Raw genomic sequence first — 18,828 nt, 5'->3', positions numbered from 1 at the left:
TGGCAGGAAGCGTGTTGGCTAACTCATCCTTAGCCGTTAATACCTCAGTGGTAATGAGTCTGTCACAACCCACCTGTCGTCTGGGAGAGCAAACTAGGGCCGGAGGAACGGTAACAACAAAGTCTAACATTCCCTGGGGGCTGAAGGCATTACTCGAAGCACTTGGGATTTACTTAGTCCTGGGAGGCAGGTGCCTTTGTCAAATTTATAATTGAGGACACTGAGGCAGAGCCAGCCTGCAGTCCTCACTTCTCTGCTGCACCCCCTGATCTGTGGGCAGAGGGGCCCCTCACGAGGAGAAGCTCTGGCTCACACACCTGCCTCCTGCAGCCAGGGGAGAGTGAGCTTGGTCACTGGGCCGGCCCCCCTGCGACTGGGAAGGGGCTCCCAACAAGGGGAGGGGCCTGGGCAGCAGCCGGAACTGGGGAGCCGCGCATCGCGTGTGCGTGTGGCCCACAGACGAGCAGGCTGCTTTCTAGCAAATTTCTCGTTACCAAAAGAGGTTGTTGCCCTCACGTTTTCTCTGCGGTGCTTTCCAGTATGTGACGGTCAGTGTGTCATGGGCTGTATTTCTGCTCCAAGCACACATTGTACATGTGCATCACTAAAAAAAATGACCCAAAAAGTCCATTCCAGACATAAATAAAAGGAAAAAACCTCCCTGGTTCCCATAAGATTAAAGCCATGCGGCCCTGCACATACTGAAAACGTAAGTCTGTAACTTTCTGGAATGTCCTTCCTCATGATGATTTGGACCTCTATGTAAAAAGCGCCAAAAGTTCCTTCCCTGCAGCACTCCCTTCTCTCGGAAGATTGTATGTCCCTGGCCGCTGGCCTCTCTTGGGCTCCAATAAAACTTTTTCTGTTTCTTCAGAATCTTAAAAAAGTGTGTTCATTTTGCACCAACAAACTCCTTCCCCCCCGTTCGGCGCCTGTTAACTGGCACCCACCTGTAAGACCGCACCTGCCCGTTTCTCACGGGCCGCTCTGGATGGAGTGCGTCTGTTTCCCAGCTGGGGTCCTAGAGGCCTCCCGGCTCAGCTACGCCTCCCCGACTCACGCTGACAGCCAAAAACCCCCTCCTCCCAGGGTCTTTCCCTAGAAGGGTTTTACTGCTAATTATTACGGGAAAACAAGGAATTAATACTTTTAAGTGCAAGGAATTAAGGACAACCATAAAGCGCTGAGGGTTTGTAATCTGATTTCATTTCCGTTTTCCTCACGAATGTGTACGAACCCCAGTCTCTCCTGCCTTCACATTTATTGTGGGTGGGCTCACCAGCCTTCCCTTCCCTTCCGACGCGGCCTAAAGGGAAGGATGCGGGGACCCTTCCCAGCCCCAGCCCCAGGCAGTGGACATGCCCTGGCTTCAGGTGAAACTCGAGTCTGTGAGGACTGATTTCTACACCCAGCGGGTGTCAGTCTCACCCAGCTTCGGCCCAGGGCACAGATCGCGCCCGGTATCCCTCAACACAACCCCGGTTTCAGCTGGAGCCCCGGCCCACTGCGGAGGATGCCGGAGGCAGGCAGCCCGGACCCGGAGGCTGCAATGGGTGCTCTGGCTTTAGGATCTCCAGGCCCGGGGAGCCCGCCCTGGCCTGCGGCGTGGCGCCTTCCCCGCCTGACGTGGGATACCGGCCCCGTAAAGGCCTTCAGGAATCCAGGCAGAGACCCAAACAAGGGGCTTCGCGCCCGCAGGTTTTCTAGCCGGGGTTCCAGCCCGCACCCCCTTTGCTGACGGTTCCGAAAGGCCGGAGAGAACGATTTGCTCGCTTGCTTTGCTTTCTTTGAAGCAAGAAATTCGTGTTTTCCTCTCAGCCTTGCTTCCACGGCCCGCTTCACAACCCGCGGAAGAACATTCAGGGCCGTCTTCCCACCAAGAGCCTCGGCGCCAGGCAGGCCCGCGCGGGGCACTGCAACCCACCCGCAGGACACTCGGGCGGAGGGCCCCCTCCGGCTGCTCACTGCCCGGGGGTCCGAGGAGACTCCTCCCCGACCGCACGCATCCCGACCGGAGTCTGCACTGGCTCCGAGCCGGGGGAAGGTGCTCGCGGTCCCCGGCCCCTCGGCCCGGCACCCGCCGCAGACGAGCCGCGAGAGCGTCCGGTGGGCCCTGCGGCTCCGGGTCGCCGACTGGGCGGGGAGGGCCCCGTGTGGGTCGGCGGCGAGGCTAGGGCTCGGGGGCGGGGTCCTCGGGGCGGCCGGAGGGACCGGGCGGGGGCGCGGCGGGAGCTCTCTCCGGGCTGTGGGTGCGGGGCCGCCGCGAGTCCTGCCAGAAGGTGCGGAGCGTCCCGCGGTGGAGCGGCTTCAGCTGTGCGCGGCCGGGGCTGGCCTGGCGTTGTCCCCGCCACGCTGGCGAGAGAGGGAGCCTTGCAAGGGTAAGGGGCTCGCCCCAGGGCACTAAGCCCTGAGCCTGGTCAGATCACACGTGCGTCTGGTCCCCTGGCAGCGGCCCTGGACCCCCGGCGCGCGTCCGCACTCGACCCTCGACCCTCGACCCTCGGAGGCGTAAAGGGGAAAGGCGAGCTGCCCTGGCGGGAGGTGTCTCTTGGCTCGGGCCACCTGTGCGCGTGGGGGGCTGATCTCTGTTAGCCTCTCGAGGGTTCTTACCCTGGCCCACAATGCGGGGTCCAGCTCATGGAGCCCAGCTCGGTCATTCTGCAGAGGGACCTGTGTCTGTCCAGCAGGGTCTAACCTTCCAGCTCTCTGACCCGGGTGTCTGGACTCCTGGTGAGGCCTGCCAGGGAGGGAACTTAGTAAACTAAGGTTTTTTCCATCTTGTTCCATCTGCTACATCCCCTACCACTCCCCCTCCCTCCCCTCACCCTCTATTGGGGATTAAAATATACTCCGAGGATTCGCAATTGGGAACTTCACATTGAGGTAGAAACTTCCAGAAAATATCTTCTAAATTACATAGAAGATATTTTTTATAGAAAATGTCTTCATCTTTTCCATAGCATTTACCCCAAACCACACAGCCTTGTATAACACCTAAAATACAGCAGGACTAAACCAGGTGTCTATTAGGAACTTTGCCCTTAACCAATCAAAATCTTAGTGTCCTGGGTATTTGGCCAGCTAGCAGCCTGCTCCACCTGCTTCTGCTGTTTCTGGAATGTGCTTGGGTAGCTCTCCCCCCACCTCCCTGGCCCGAGTCTCTGGCTGTGTCTCAGGGGCTGTCCACATGTGGAAACTGGTGTCAGGCCGAGAGACTTCCTCATTGCTCCCCAAACACACATGTGTCCAGAGGCTTGACCATGAATTGTTGCAGGTTTTCAAGGACTTCAGGAATCCTTAGATGTGGCCTAACTGGGAGGGGAGAAATTAACCCACAGTCAGAATGTGCTGTTCTGCTTTCAGCTAACTGTTCAGGGTTTATGTGCAGTGCTTCTCAGTGTACACAGGGTATGTTTTTAATATGGGACGTCTGACAAACAGCAAGCAGAGCAGCTCTTGTGGCTTTCTGGTCTGAATGAAGCATGTGCAGAAAGCAGGGAGCAGGGGTTTCTGTTTCTACAGGCTGTCAGGGGGTCCCCCGGGGAGGTGGGGAGGGAAAGGTGGTCAGCTTGAGATGTGTTTATTTCACAGTTAAATAATTTGCCTTTATTTGCATTTTTATTGTGCTTACTTAGCATTGGGCAGGCCAGATACAAACAGTTCCTTTAAGTGTGAGCAGACGCGGTCAGTGTCTTACTGCAGGTATGCGGGCAGAAGTATGTGCCTCGGTCCGCCTGTGTTCTCTTACCTAAAAGGTGATGGCCTGGCATTTCTTTCCGTTACATTGTGTCTTCAGAAGTGCTAACACTAGCAAGGATAATAAGTGGTACCACTAATTCAAGAAAGCCTTTTCCAATTATACAATGATATCACTATAGCTTTTATTAAAATTTTAGCTGATGGTTGAAAAGTGCTTCCCTAGAGCTCTAGGAGGTCCTCTCCCCAGGGTATGAATAGGCACCTCAACATCAGCATATCCCAAATTCTCTCGCAGTTCCTCCCTGGAATAAGTGATAACTCCATTCTTGTAGTAAATAGCATTATCCTTAATAGCAAGAACAGCATTTATTTATTTTAGAGAGAGAGCGAGCGAGTGAGAGCAGGGGGAGGAGCAGAGGGAGAGAATCTCAAGCAGACTCCGTGCTGAGCACAGAGCCCAATGTGGACTTGATCTCATGACCCTGAGATCATGACCTGAGCTGAAACCAAGAGTTGGACACTTAACTCACTGAGCCCCCCAGGCACCCCCAGAGCAGCTTATTTTATGTGAGCCCTAAAGTTTGGGCCAGCACCCTGATCTCAGCCCCTTGTGACTGCTTCAGAGATGTTTTAAAGGGGATTCCTGCCTGAGGTTGTGTTCATGTCTGTGTGGTTGTTGGAATTAGGAGGGAAAGAGGAGTCATATAGATCTTACCACCGATTTTCATGGCCTCCTAATAGAATTCTCACCCCCTAGATATAATGAGGACCCATCCTTCCTTACCTGGAGCCCAAGACCCAGATGTGTTTTTTGTTTTTTTGTTTTTTTTTTTTTAAAGATTTTATTTATTCATTTGAGACACAGAGATAGAGAGAGAGAGCATGAGCAGTGGGAGAGGAAGAGGGAGAGGGAGAAGCAGACTCCCCGCTGAGCCAGGAGCCCGATGTGGGGCTCGATGCCAGGACCCTGGGATCATGACTTGAGCCGAAGGCAGACGCTTAACGACTGAGCCACCCAGGTGCCCAACATGGTACAATTTCTGCAGCACAACATGAATGTGTAAATAATAACACAGGGTTTTTGCAATTGGGACATGTCTTACTATGAGTTAAGAAGTTTGAGCTTCCAGAGCTGTTTGCAGTTTGGGATTGTGGATTAGGGACCCGGAATGCAGGAATGCATTCCCTCAAATAGGGGAGCTTGAGCCGTTTGCCGAGGGCCTCATTTTTGGTTTCCAGATGTGCTTCAGACAAGTCTCCTGAACATGAGCCTCACCCACATCACTACTTCTGATTCTTTAGAAAGATCACCGACATCAGCTGTGTTCCAGAATGTCTCCTTCACCGGACCCACATTCAGTTTCGTGTCTATCTGCCAACTCCTTCGTATTGGCAAGCAGTTAAACCTCTTATTCCAGGCCCGCTCCAGCTGACCACTCTTCCTGAGCACTCTCTGGACCTTGGTAACCTGTGGTGATTCCTGTGCAGGGCCTCTAGGCCCTGGGGTTCTGGTGAACCAGTACAGATCTAGCTGCTGGTCTGCAGTTCCTATAACCTGCTAGAGAAAAGGGGCACCCCTCTCTCTTTTAAGTGTGCCCATTAGCATGCTATTGGCATCAAGTCTTTGAACAATCTTTGCTTTCCTGACAGACATGAAGTAAACTGGCCAAGAGTCCTGTGTGGGAGTGAGCTGGGGCGAGTGTGTCCATCTCTGTTACCAGCACTTTGACATTGACAGGAAGAAGCTGGCCATTCTCTGTGTAGGTACCTCCTTGCCTGGGGTCCAGTTCTTCCTTTTCACTGCTGGTCAGCACAAGTGCAGGTGTGATTTGGGGGGTGTGGACCTGTGGCACCTGACCTGGAGGGGGAGGGACACGTGAGACGAGATAACTCCAAGCTTCCTGAACTCAATCCTTATATTTTTTAGTTTGGGAAAATTATAGTATTGGTGTCTGTGTATGTTTTAATTTTGCATTTTTCTAAGGGGATGAGGGGATAGCATTTGTGTATCTTGTCTCAGGAACAAGGAACCTGAGAGGCAGCCAGGGCTCATCAGCTGTTTCCCTTGGAAGGGAAACCATGTTAACTTGGCAACGTCCCAGCCCACAGACACCAAGGTGAGTGCGTCGGATAAGCAGGAGCAAGAGTGGACTTGGGCCCCACCTGGCAGCTCTCTCTAGCCCTTGGGAGCCTGGTCACCCCGAGCTGACGGGGCTCTGCTGGTGGTCGCCGCTGCTTCGGGAAGTTCATTAACATTTCCTGAGCCCTGGCACGCATGAATCGATTCCCTAGTTAAATGAAAAAGTGGGAACGATTTCTCCCCAGTGCATCCTTTTTAAAACTCCCCAGGAATTGCCACCCTTCTGAGAATCTGCCTTTACTTTCCTCGTCCTGTCTCTCCATCCTCATAAAGCCTGTCCGCTCAGTGGGTCTCACAGTGGAGCATCCTGCTCAGCCCTCCGACACTCACAAGATGGGGCCCCTACTCCTGCCAGATCTGAGCCAGCCCCCAGGGGTTGGGACGCACCTCAAGTCTGTGGGCCTCCATGTTGGCCTCAAGAGCCCACGATCCTCTGTCTTGCTCCTTCAGGGCCCTTTCCAGCTATGTAAAGGTTTGTGGGGACACTTTGAGTCGTTTTCCTCAAGCTTCCCCAAGTGCAGCTTTTCTTTTCTTTCTTTTTTTTTGAGATTCATAGCTTCTGCACACCCTGAGGTTTCGGTGGTCCCTTCCAGGCTTGAGGCTCAGGGCTTGCCTACAGCAGCTTGGGCACACCAGACCAGATAAGCCTAGCAGGAAGCACTCCCCGAAGTTTCTTCTTTTCTACCCAGCATCTAGGGATGTTAACTGCCAGGAGGAACTGGCCTTTCCCTTCCCTCAAAGTACTGAAGTACTTTCAGCTTACGACCTGGACCCTTCCCCAGGGAGAGGGGCACCCCCCCCCCCGCAAGGCCATGTCTAGAAACCACGAGCTGGTTCGTGGAGGAGCCTCTGCATAGGTTCTGACAGAAGGGAGGCCTTTGTAGAGCTCTCAGAAGGAGAGCGTTGTGTCCATGCACATTTTTATTTTGAACTGTCTTTCTATCTGACTGGGAAACGGGGAGGACCCAGGGGCAGGAGTGGATACGGCAGAGTGGGTATGAGGTCGTTCCAGGAACCCAGGGGGGAGCCGGGGGCGGTGGGATGGCGTGGGGATGACAGGAAGTGTCCATGCAGGAGCACGCTGTGTGTTTCTTTACCTGCATGTGTACTTTACCTTTTATTGCTATTTACCATCTAACATTTGCATAAGTAGAGAGAATAGTTCAGGGCATCTGCATCTTCCCATCAGCAGCTTTAACAGTGAGCAATGCCTGGCCGCTTGTACCCGCCATGTCCCCACTCCTGTGTCCCTCGCCCTGAGCGGTTTCGGAGCAAATCCCAGACGTCCTAACATTTCACCTGTGATTCAGTGTGTGTCTGTAAAAGACAAGTTTAAACACATCATCACAGCTAAAATCTGGATGTACACGTGCTTGTTTGTACAGACAGTGCTCACATTTCCCTGAGTGTCCCTTACGTTTTAAACATTTTTATTTATATGTTTTAAGTAAAAATTGTATGTATTTAAGCTGTACAATGTGACAATTTTATTACCTATACATAGTGAAATGATTACCTCAATCAAGCTAATTAACGTAAAATCTCTACATGTGCTTATCTCCCATGAGCCTTTTTTTTTTTTTTAAGATTTTATTTATTTATTTGACAGAGAGACAGAGAACACAAGTAGGGGGAGAGGCAGAGAGAGAGGGAGAAGCAGGCTCCCTGATAAGCAGGGAGCCCGATGCGGCGCTCGATCCCAGGACCCCGGGATCATGACCTGAGCCGAAGACGTCCCTCCCATGAGGCTTTTTAAAGAGTTCATGTATGAGAATGGGATCCAAAAAAGGTTCAGATATTGCAGTTGGTTGATGCTTCTTAAGTCTCTTAATTTCTAAGTTCCCTATTTTTTAAACTGAAATTGACTTTGAAAAGGCTGGAGACGTGGCTTCTGGAACAACCCCTCCGATCTGGACTTTGTAGCATGACGGAACGTTCTGGTCTGTGCTGTCCAGCCAGGCAGCCTCTAGCCGTCCTGAGCACTTGGACTGTGGCCAGTGTGCCTGAAGAACTGAATTTTCAGTTTTATCCTGTTTAAGTAATTGAAACTTGAACACCACAGGTAAGCTGCCTGGTTGGACAGCGTAGTCTGGGGTTTCTCGTGTCCTCAGTTTTGCTGCGGGCAGATGCAGGATGGTCTTTGAAGCCGGACTTGTGGCCGGGCAGGTGCTGAGCACGAGGGAAGAGATGACAGAGCAGGTTTCCTGAGCCTGGAGGGCAGAGGGGCCCTTTGCTGAGATGGGGGAGGCCAAGGAGGGACCCCCCAGGCATCTGTCCTCCCAGGACCAGGGGAGGCACGGGAGGCGCAGGGGTCCCTGCAGGTGGTAGCTGAGGCTCCGTGTTCTGAGTCGGGGGGCTTAGGCTGGAAGCAGGGTCAGCAGCCTGCTGGGCAGTGCAGGTGATGCGGTCCACTCGGGCCGTGGGTGCGGCAGGTCGTGTTGGGTGGATGCAAGCGTCCGGCCTGATGGGGGACTCGGAGGGGGGCATGTAGCTGGGTGGTAGCCTGAGCTGAGGGAGAAGGAGAGACCAGACCAGCTCAGTGTGGGCCTCGGGGCGGCAGTGACTGAGGGCAGAGTTGTGGCGTCCAGCACTTAAAGAGAAAGCCACCTTTGCCTCCACTCACAGCTCTTCTGACAACAACTGTCTGGGATTTTCCCCCACCAACCAACCCTGCAACTGTCTGACCCACTGGGAGTCTGGCAGTTGGCTTCAGATCTGACCTTGACTGCTGGAATTAGTGCAGACCCACAGACTGACCCTCAGTCACGCGTGGGGGGTGCGGGCTTGGCACCCCCACGGGTGACCAACCAGCTGAGACTCGGGGTTCCCACAGCCCGCTCCTGGGGTTCCATCCTTTGCTAGAGCTGCTCCCGCACTACCTTTAGCGGCTTATTACGTAATGAAGAGCATGACAGACGCAGATGAACAGCCAGGCGAAGAGCCACACAGGGTGCGGTGCACAGGGTCCCGAGCGTAGGAGCTGCTGTCCCCGTGGAGTTGGGGTGGGCCACCTGCCAGGATGTGGAAGCTCCCCGAGGCCTGGAGGGTGGGGGGGAGGCTGCAGGCTCCAGGCTTCACTCTGGCCGGTCTCCGGTGACCAGCCCCGTCCAGAAGCTGAGGCTCTGGGCTGGGGTCAGGCGGGGTTCATAGTGTAAAGGAGGAGGAAAGGGATTGTTTGAACTTTGGAGGGAGAGTTGAGCCCCCTGTCCTGACCTGGGGATGTGGGAGCAGGAGGCCCCACCCCAGGGTTCCCGACCATGGCGCCTGCCAGAGCCAGGCGTCTTTGGTCAAGGCCCCTTGGGAATGCCTTGGGAGTCTGGGTCTGCTCCTCCAAAAATACCCATAAACACCCAGCTTCAGGGGTCCTGGGCCCGGAGCGCCAGACCCAGAGGCTGGGGTGGAGCCAGGTGGGTCATGCCGGGGTTGCAGGGGTGCAAGCCCCGGGCGGGGGCTGGGGGCTCGGGGAACTCATCGTCCCCGAGCTGTTTCTTGCTGCGTCTGGCCGGCCCATGTTGCGCTGACACTGGGACCTCCACTTCTGGGTCGTGTGTGTGCCCCTCCCCAGCCCTCCTGTGGCCACCCAGCTCCCTGACTACTAGGTGGGGTTTTTCTTCCTCTTTTGTACGGCAGACGCGGGCGGCGTGTTCTCCCCGGGAGGGAGAGCAGTCCCGAGGAGCAGTGGCCGTCCGGGCAGGTAGCTGGCAGGGGGTGCCCACCCCTGTGGGGCTGCAGCGCAGGGGTCCCCATGGGAGAGGGGTCCCCCGCCCTCTAGTGGTGAGCTCAGGCGCAACTCCCACCTGAGTGCTCATGCCTGCCCTCGGGGTGCTCGCTCCATAGAGGAAGCAGACTCGGTGGAGCTGATCCATGGGGACCGTGACCTGGAGAAGAGCAAGATGAGATCGAGGGCCGGCTGCCATTTCAGATGGTCGTGGTGGGCACGGGAGGGGGGTGGGCTCCGGGGCCACTTGCGGTGAAGGCCTGTGTGGGGATGTCCCAGGCAGGGGAGTCTGACCACAGAGGCCCTGAGGTGGGATCACCGGGGAGCTGTGGTACAGTGAGGCGGAGGTGGTGGGGGAGAGGGTCTTGTTGTGTGGCCAGGATGCTGACCCTAGCGGCGGGACCGGTGGCTTTCTGGTGGTGGGTTAGCGTGGCAGTGTGGTTGCTCTGTGGAGAATCGGTCGGAAGTGCAGAAGCCGGATGACCGGCGGGAGCTTGGCCGGGATGTGTAGGTGGTAAGCAGCTGGATTCTGGATATATTGGCAGGTAGAGCTGGATCCCCGACAGAATGCAGAGGGTGTGAGCGTGCACAGGGAGCGCGGAGGGCCCCAGGCGGTGGGAGGACTGACCGACCGGTGTCCCCATTTGCCTATGTTCACGCTGTCCGAGCAGCCATCGGACGCCGTGAGCCCCCGTCGCCTGTAGCCCTGGCAGCAGCGGTACCACGTCCATGACGTACCCGCTCCTGAGCAGCACAGCAGAAAGCAAGCCTCAGACTGGAGTTGCGGTTGTCAGGAGCCCTCTCCGGGGCATCCTGATTTGGGGCTGGTTCATTGCAGTGGTTGAGGGAGTGATATTTTATGTTTGGCCTTTACCCAGGATGATGCTTCTAATAAGTGATACTTTTAAGATGATTTAAATCTTCAGTGAAGCATTTAAAGTGTGGGACTTAGTACAGAAAGTTACTGGAGAGTGGACTACACTGAAGGGGATGTCCTGGAGGACTGAGGGCGCTGCCCTGAGGCCCTGGGCTGAGTCTGTTTGCTCGCAGAGAACCATGGGCATGTGTGCTCACGATGTTTCTGCTTTATGCCTGATTGTTGTATGAGTGAGGGAGAGAGGTGGGGAGAGAATCTCAAGCAGACTCCATGCTCAGTGTGGAGCTCCATCTCACAGCCCTGAGATCATGACCTGAGCCGAAGTCAAGAGCTGGACCCTTACCTGACAGCCCCCCAGGAGCCCCCGTGGCTGTGTTTTCAGAGGACTCTGTGATTGATTATTGGGTTACCCTAGCCCACCCGGCCTCGTCCTACCCCTCCCTGGTCCCATCCCAAATCACCACAGTACCTGACGATCACGTGTGAGCTTCGTTCTTGTACCTGGACACTTTAGAGGCCCAGCTGCAGGTGACCTCCTGGCCAGCTGTCCTCCGTGACTTGGAAAAGGTCATGTTTGTTTGCAGTCCTTCGTGTTCCCAAACCTTGAGCTCTGCAGGCTTGTGAACGTTGAATGTGCTCAGTTCCTCTCGTTCAGCTTGTCCTTGACCCAGGGCCTCCGTCAGCTCCGAAGGACACTGAGCCGGTGGCCCCCGCGTGGCCAAGGCTGCCGAGTTCGTGCCTTCTGTAGTGCGGGTGCGTGTGAATCTCTTCGGTTATAGAAGTGGATTGTAAAATGCAGCACACATGGTGAGGGCCCATGAGACAAAAGGCAGAAGGGTTCTTGTGCCCCTTATGCCAGGAGAGCAGGGGAGCAGGCTCGTGGGTCAGCTTAATGAATGCACAAATGTCTGCAGCGACCAAGAATTAGCCGAAGTTCAGACAACGGCTGTCAGAGACAGGGACCTGGGATGAACGTTATGAGCATGACTTGGGAGGAGTGAGGCCACGTAGGGCCCTGAGCTGGAATCCTAAGGGTTGGTGCATGAAGGTGTAGGCAGCAGCGAACCCTGTGCTCGTGCAGGGAGTTAGGAGCGAGAGAAGGCTCTGGTCGTGTGCAGAACGCTCGCGCACAAACTGCATACAAACCAGATTCGGCAGCGTTAGGAGGAAGGCTGAGTTCTTTTTTTAAAAAAATATTTTATTTATTTATTTGTCAGAGAGCACACAAGCAGGGGGAGCAGAGGGAGAGGGAGAAGCAGGCTCCTCACTGAGCAGGGAGCCCGATGTGGGGCTCGATCCCAGGACTCCAGGATCACGACCTGAGCCGAAGGCAAACACTTCGCCGACTGAGACACCCAGGTGCCCCTTCTTTTGTGTTTCTGTTTTCTATGATGATCCTCCACTACTTGGAACCTGGAGAAGGTGGAGAAGTGTGAGCACCAAACACTGGGCAATGGTGGGCGCTCCCCTGTGGGGCTGGACAGGAAGGACTGGCTGCAAGACGAAGGTGTGCTCCTACCCCCGGAAGCCCAGTCTGGGGGTCAGTCATGACCCTGTGCACACGAGGGCCACAGAAATGCAGGAAGGGTCAGCCCAGCCCCCTCTGACAAGGCTGCCAGCCCTGAGTCCTGAAGTCTGCAGATTTTGGAGTGTGGGAAGGGTGTTCGGCAGGTGGAAGGATGGGCCTGGAGCTCTGCACTATGCAGCCGCACCTGTCAGAGTGGCAGGTGCTGGGTGGAAAGGGCAGCCAGGGCCAGACTGGAGGGGTGAGGACCACGAGGGGACCACGCAGGACCCTGCGGCCAGAGGTGGGACCCACTGCGTCAGGCAGCCCCTCTCTTGCAGTGGCACCTTCGAGCTTGGTAACTATGGAAACCAACAAGATCTGTGTGGCTTTTGCTCTGGCCAAAGTTCTGAAAGTCAACATTTTAAAGACTATTTTTTTACATAATCCCCTTATGATGGGAGATAGTTTCTTTTTACTTCTCTTTTATTGTTTATTTGAAATCCATTTTGCTGTTGTATACCCTAGGATCTGGGAATGAGAAACCTAGATTTCCTATAATGCAAACACATGGCTTGTATGTTTCCTTCTGCTGCAGAGTGAGATATGTCGGCCTCTGGTGGAGAGTTGGTCAGCTCCTACTGACCAGTGAGAGCTGGGTGACAGACTGCTCATCTGTGAGTGGGGGCGGGGGTGACAGGACAGCCGAAGGGGAGGGGCTGGCTCAGATAAGCTCCTGGAGTGCGAGCTGTTTCCCTTTGAGACATGAAGGTCTGGAGGGAGATGCGGGAAGCCCTGAGGGGGATGTTTCTGCAGGATGAGATTGTGGACAGGGGTGGGGAAGAGAGGAGTCGAGTTCTACTGTATGGCCTCATAGATTGTCTGAATTTTTCAATCAAGTATTGTTTTTATCATGTAAAAGAGTTCCATTTGAGGGATGGTCTTGGGCATTGTTGTTTTTAAATTAAATACGTATTCATTTAACTAAAACTCAAATATTTAAAATGTTTTCCTCCTATCAGAACATGCCATTCAAAAAAATCCACCATGTTATCACTTCTCATGATCATCAGCCAGGACACGACAATCCCATCCTTAGTGTGGTTGCGGGGATGCTGAAGTTGAGGAGTCCATGTTTGCACTCTGTGGTCACCATGGAAACAACAGGTGGATGTGTCCTCCTTTCACCAACCTGACCCTTCCCCCAGTTCCAAAGTGGTCACTGTCTTCGTGGACCGACTTTCTGCCTCCCCGTGCCCTTGTCCTGGTCAGAGGCTCCCTGGAGCCTGTGGGGGTGGCCCTACCCTTGGACCTGCCCATGCCGGCTGGAACGAGCCCCCTCGGCAGCCCCGGGTGATGCCTGCTTAGGACAGGCAGCTCAAGGGCCTCTTGGGTGCCAGGGTGGGCCTGGTCTAACTAGCAAATGCTTCAGGAGGTGACATAGTTAAAGAAAAGGGAACAGAATGATTTTTTTCCTGTTGGACAGGTAACAATGAAAATGTGTGCAGGTCAGAGAAAGACAAATATATGATCTCACTCATATGTGGAATTTAAGAATCAAAACAGATGAACATAGGGGAAGGGAGGGAAAAATAAAATAAGACGAGATCAGAGAGGGAGACAAACCATAAGACAAACCTTTTACCTCTAGGAAACAAGCTGAGGGTTGCTGGAGGGGAGCGGGGTGGGGGGATGGGGTAACTGGGGGATGGGCAGTAAGGAGGGCATGTGATGTAACGAGCACTGGGTGTTGTATGTAAGTGATGAATCAGTGAACTCTACCCCTGAAAATAATAATACACTATGTATTAATTGATTTTAAATAAAAAATAAAATGTATGAAAGCACCTTTGTTGGTGATGTGTTCTCCCACACTGAGGTGGTGAGTGGGATGCATGTGGGTTGTCCTTATGGGAGGCAGCTTGCCAGTCTGCTGGAGTCACTAATGGCACGTGGGCATCTGCCCTGAAGAGGCCCAGGTCCTGATCTCAGGGTCCTGGGATCCAGCCCCGTGTAGGGCTCTGTGCTGGGTGTGGAGTCTGCTTGGGATTCTCTCTCCCTCTTTCTCTGCCCCCCCACCACTTGCACAGTCTCTTTCTCTAAAAAAATAAAATAATAATAAAAAAACTAAGAGTCAAATCTGGGGCGCCTGGGTGGCTCAGTCGTTAAGCGTCTGCCTTCGGCTCAGGTCACGATCCCAGCGTCCTGGGATCGAGCCCCGCATCGGGCTCCCTGCTCCGCAGGAAGCCTGCTTCTCCCTCTCCCACTCCCCCTGCTTGTGTTCCCTCTCTCGCTGTGTCTTTCTCTGTCAAATAAATAAATAAAATCTTTAAAAAAAAAAAAAAAACTAAGAGTCAAATCTAAAACCAGTATTAGTAAGAGCTAATATCCAGCCAGGGCTGAATTCTGTGGGGACCTAGTATGGACTTGCTTATGTCCTTTGGGCTGATGGACCCAGTACAGAAAATTCCCGTGAGAGCTTTTTCTATCAAATGGCATGTTTTTCTTAAATGAGAAATACTCTGCTCTCAAGTTGTGAAGCAGAATGTCGATGGAATGAGAAATCTGTGAGGCAGGGAGGCCGCACACACGAAGGCATTCTGGTGAAGCATCTCCATCCTCAGAAGCCTGGGTCAGGTGTGCCGTGATCCTGGGTCTGTCTCCTTCTCTTTTTCTTTCTAAAGGTGGATGAAGGGCCAGTCACTGAATCCTGCCCATTATTTGTTCTCAAGAACTTGAATCACAGGTAGAGTGGCTCCCTGTAATTTTCATTGACTGCTTTGTGCGTCGACTCTTCACCCTGTAGCAATTTGGTCTGACTTCAGAAAAATGTAACGAGAACAGTGTTTTAGTTCTTGCTTGGGTGTAGTTCAATCAATAAAAGAAAATGGATAGTTTCATAAAAACAACATGGAATTACAGCTGGAGGGTAGTGGGGAGTTCCAAGTGCGTCCTCCAAAAATATGTGTGTGATCAGAAAAGTTTCTGCTTCTCTTGGTTTTCTAATTAGAAGTGAGCAAAATACTGCTGTGTAAATGAGCAGTTGAATTTTTAAAAAAATTATCAGGAGTATTAAGAAATGTGGTGGTATATTAGGTAACCTGGAATAAACATTTTTTTCCTGATTTTGGGCTCATAGAAAAACTGTCAAAACCTCAAAAGAAATTCCATGCTTTGAAATTATGTTTTCCTCTTAAAGGGCTCCTGTTTTGTGTTCAGTCAGAAATTGGCTGGCAAGGCAGCTAACCCTGAGCAAATTGTTTCTGTGGCTCCGGACATCTGTGGGGGGCGACAGCTAACACTGCGCGGGTTCTGGAGAGTGGAGTATGTGAATTTCTTACCACAAATGTGTAATGTTCTCCATTGGCATTACAGTGAGCCAGCCCCACTATTGTGGGGTCGAATATATAACTTTATTTTTTTTTAAAGATTTTATTTATTTGACAGAGAGAAAGAGACAGTGAGAGAGAGGGAACACAAGCAGGGGGAGAGGGAGAGGGAGAAGCAGGCTTCCCGCCGAGCAGGGAGCCCGATGCGGGGCTCGATCCCAGGACCCTGGGATCATGACCTGAGCCAAAGGCAGACGCTTAACGACTGAGCCACCCAGGCGCCCCCAAATATATAACTTTAAATACTTCAAAAGGATAATTCTGAAGATGGTAAAATGTCACAAGACTAAAACTTTGTATTATGATACTGTGAACTTCCTAAGTCTTAAATTTATTTTTAAAATTTTTTAAAGATTTATTTTAGAGAGCATGCCAGTGGGGGGAGGGGCAGAGGGAGAGAGAGAATCTCCAGCAGACTCCATGCTGAGCGTGGAGGGCTTGATCTCACGATCCTGAGATTACGACCTGAGCTGAAACCAAGAGTCAGATGCTTAACTGACTGAGCCACCCAGGCACCGCCTAAGTCGTCAATTTAAATGAAAAAGTAAGAAGTTTGGTCTGAAACCTCTGGAAATATATCATGCAATTGAGGGTTTGCGGTTTTGATATCTGGCATCTGGGGAAGCAGGCCAGAGGCAGATGGAAACCAGACATTTGTGTTACACACTATTACTTATGGCTGATGTTTTCTTGGGATGTGTCTCCTTTGGTCGTGCTAGTGATCTGCATGTTGTCCCCACCTGCCCGCCTTTTGCTGTGCGTGCAGCATCTAGTCTGAGGTCTGCCCCGCCCCCCAGCCCCCGTCTGGTCAGGTGAGGAGATGCAGGACCACATTTCAGTTGCTGCTCTCAGCAGGAAGCGCGCTGCTCCTACCTGTCTTTCCTTCAAGATGGGTTGGAAGTGAAAACGGGAGCTTATGTAATCCTCCGAACACTAGAGGATGATATATGTTGGCAAAGAAGTATGCGGAGATTTTGGATAGACAGTGTTCTTTATTTTTAAGTAGTCCCCAAATTTGGAGAGTTGCTTAGAATATTGTTAGAATAGGAGAATTATGTAAGGATTGAGTTCTGGGATTTCTGAATGAAATTTGTTCATTAAAATCATTAGGCGGGGATGAATGAGCATGTTTGTAAGTTTTGTGTCTGAATGCTGGGGAGGGTATCAGCAGACTCACTGTACCCAGCAGGGTGCCATGACGGCTGTCTTCCAGTAACGTAGTCAGTGCAACATGACTTCTGTTCCCTGGGAGCCGCGCGCCATTTTGTCCCGTCAGTCCTGGACTCACTTGGCATCAGGTCGGCTCCATGCACAGGGAAGGCATTTACTGCCCTTTCCCTCCGGTGATCAGACGTGGGCTCTAGTGCTTCCTACACATGGCTGCCCACCTCCTTTCTGATGGGCATTCCACAACTGCAGCTTAGATTTAGCCCTGCATACCTAGTGATCGTGGGACCCTGGACCGGTCTTCACCGATGAAAACTTTGTAATAGGAATGTCTGTACGGCTGAATTGGTCATACTTGGGCATGTGTCATTTTATTGTTTGTTGTCTCAAAAAATAAAATGCACGTCTTTTCTGTTTTTTAAGTAGGCTCCGTGTCCAGCACGGGGCTTGAACTCACAACCCTGAGATCATAAGAGTTGCGTGCTCTACTGACTGAGCCAGTCAGGCGCCCCAGAATGCATGTCTTTTGACACAAACCATTACTTTTGAGATGTTCCAATCTATATTTGGAATAGGTCTCTTAGAAAAAACTGGAACATTTGGCTTTTCATAGATTTTCAGCAATTTTTCTTGATGACCCAGATTTTCTCTTTTGTTCATGAGGTGAGGTTTTCCTGATGCAGTGGTTTCTCAGCCTTACATACTTGCTTGGTTGCACGTGGCATGGATTGCATTTTTTTCCTTATTTCTGGTTAATGTACATCAAGGATTCCCTTTAGTGGCTCACCTGTAAGTGGCTTTTAGCATTGGAATGATGGCTTTCACAGAGATACACTTTTGCCCGAGGTGAAGCCTAGGCCATGGGGGGCACCCCCCACCCCGATCTCCGTCCAACCTCCCTGGCCCAGTGAAAACTCAGAGCAAGGCCTGGAGTAGAGTCCACCTGCCAGGGAAATGAGGGTTACAGACAGCAAAAGCAATCCTAGAGGTGGATGTGGGACCCTCTTGGGCTTATGTCAAAGTCCTCTGTTCTTCACAGGACGTATGCTGCTCCTTACACCCCAAGGAACAAGGTAGATCTCCTCCACCCTCTTCCCTGCCCCCGAGTTTATGTCATCAGAGGAGATAGAGTATGTTGGGTGAACGTGCAAGGATCCTCGTTAGCACGGAGGCCACGGCATTCCTCCCTGGCTGAGCATTGCGTGTGCTCTGTCCACCCTCTGCTGCTAGATAGAAAGGCCTGGCTCTCTCCACATTTCCCTTGGAAACAGGACAGGTCTGTGATAGTAGGCACCTCCAGGAGACTCAGCCTTATTGTGACTCACGGGATACAGGGTGGAGTTGGGGGGATGGGACAAATAAATGGAGTGTGGGTGTCCCAAGTGCGCCAAGTGCAGCGAGAAGAGAATGTCTGACAAGAGGCAGGGAGGTGCGTCCTCCTACCCACTCCATATCGAGCTTCTTCCCACTCCACCCTTGTAGAACTGCTCTGCATCTTCTGAGTGGACAGAGTTCATGTCCAGGACAAAGGCAGCTCTCACAACAGAGCAAGGCGCTCACATTTTTTAAGTTGACGCTGTATGCATGGTTATTGTTTGCTTCGTGGTAGAGAGAAAGAAAGCCCCAGGTCTTTTCTATAGTACATGATTTTGATCTGGTACAGTCTGTCCTTTCAGCGACCTTATCATATGACATCAAACGGGCTGGCAATGATTCTTAACTGTCGTCTGCTCCTCCCAGCCACACCCTCGAGGGATGGCCTGCTCCTCACCCAGCATGAGCTGCCAGTGGGTATGCACCTGTGTTCCCGAGTGGCTAAGAATCGTGCTACAAACCCAAACCTTACAAGGCTGGACAGTGTCTGTTCATATTTGTTATTCTGACCGTTAGCTGCGTACCAGGACAAGGCCAGAATAGATTTTCACTTCTAATCTTGTAATTTGGAGTCAGATAAAGGACAGTAAAGCCCAAAGAGAAGACTAGGATAAAATCACGGAAATAAAAAAGAAATGAACAGACTTCCATATACAATTATATTGCCTTGTAGGGGCTCCTGGGTGGCTCAGTCAGTTAAGCACTCGACTCTTGATTTCGGCTCAGGTCACGAGTCCAGGGTTGTGAGATCCAGCCCCATGCCAGGTCCACACTTATGCAGAGTCTGCTCCTCCCCTGCTCATGCTCTCTAAATAAATAAATAAATAAATAAATAGTGCAAACAAGCTTGTGTGTGAAATATGTAATGTTGGAGACAGATATGGGGAAATTGTTTTTATCTTAAAGGCTAAGTTTTGGGGCGCCTGGGTGGCTCAGTCAGTTAAATGTCTGCCTTTGGCT

The sequence above is a fragment of the Halichoerus grypus genome, chromosome 13 (genome assembly GCF_964656455.1).
Source record: "Halichoerus grypus chromosome 13, mHalGry1.hap1.1, whole genome shotgun sequence".
In the NCBI taxonomy this organism is placed as follows: domain Eukaryota; kingdom Metazoa; phylum Chordata; class Mammalia; order Carnivora; family Phocidae; genus Halichoerus; species Halichoerus grypus.
This window is presented reverse-complemented; position numbering follows the sequence as displayed.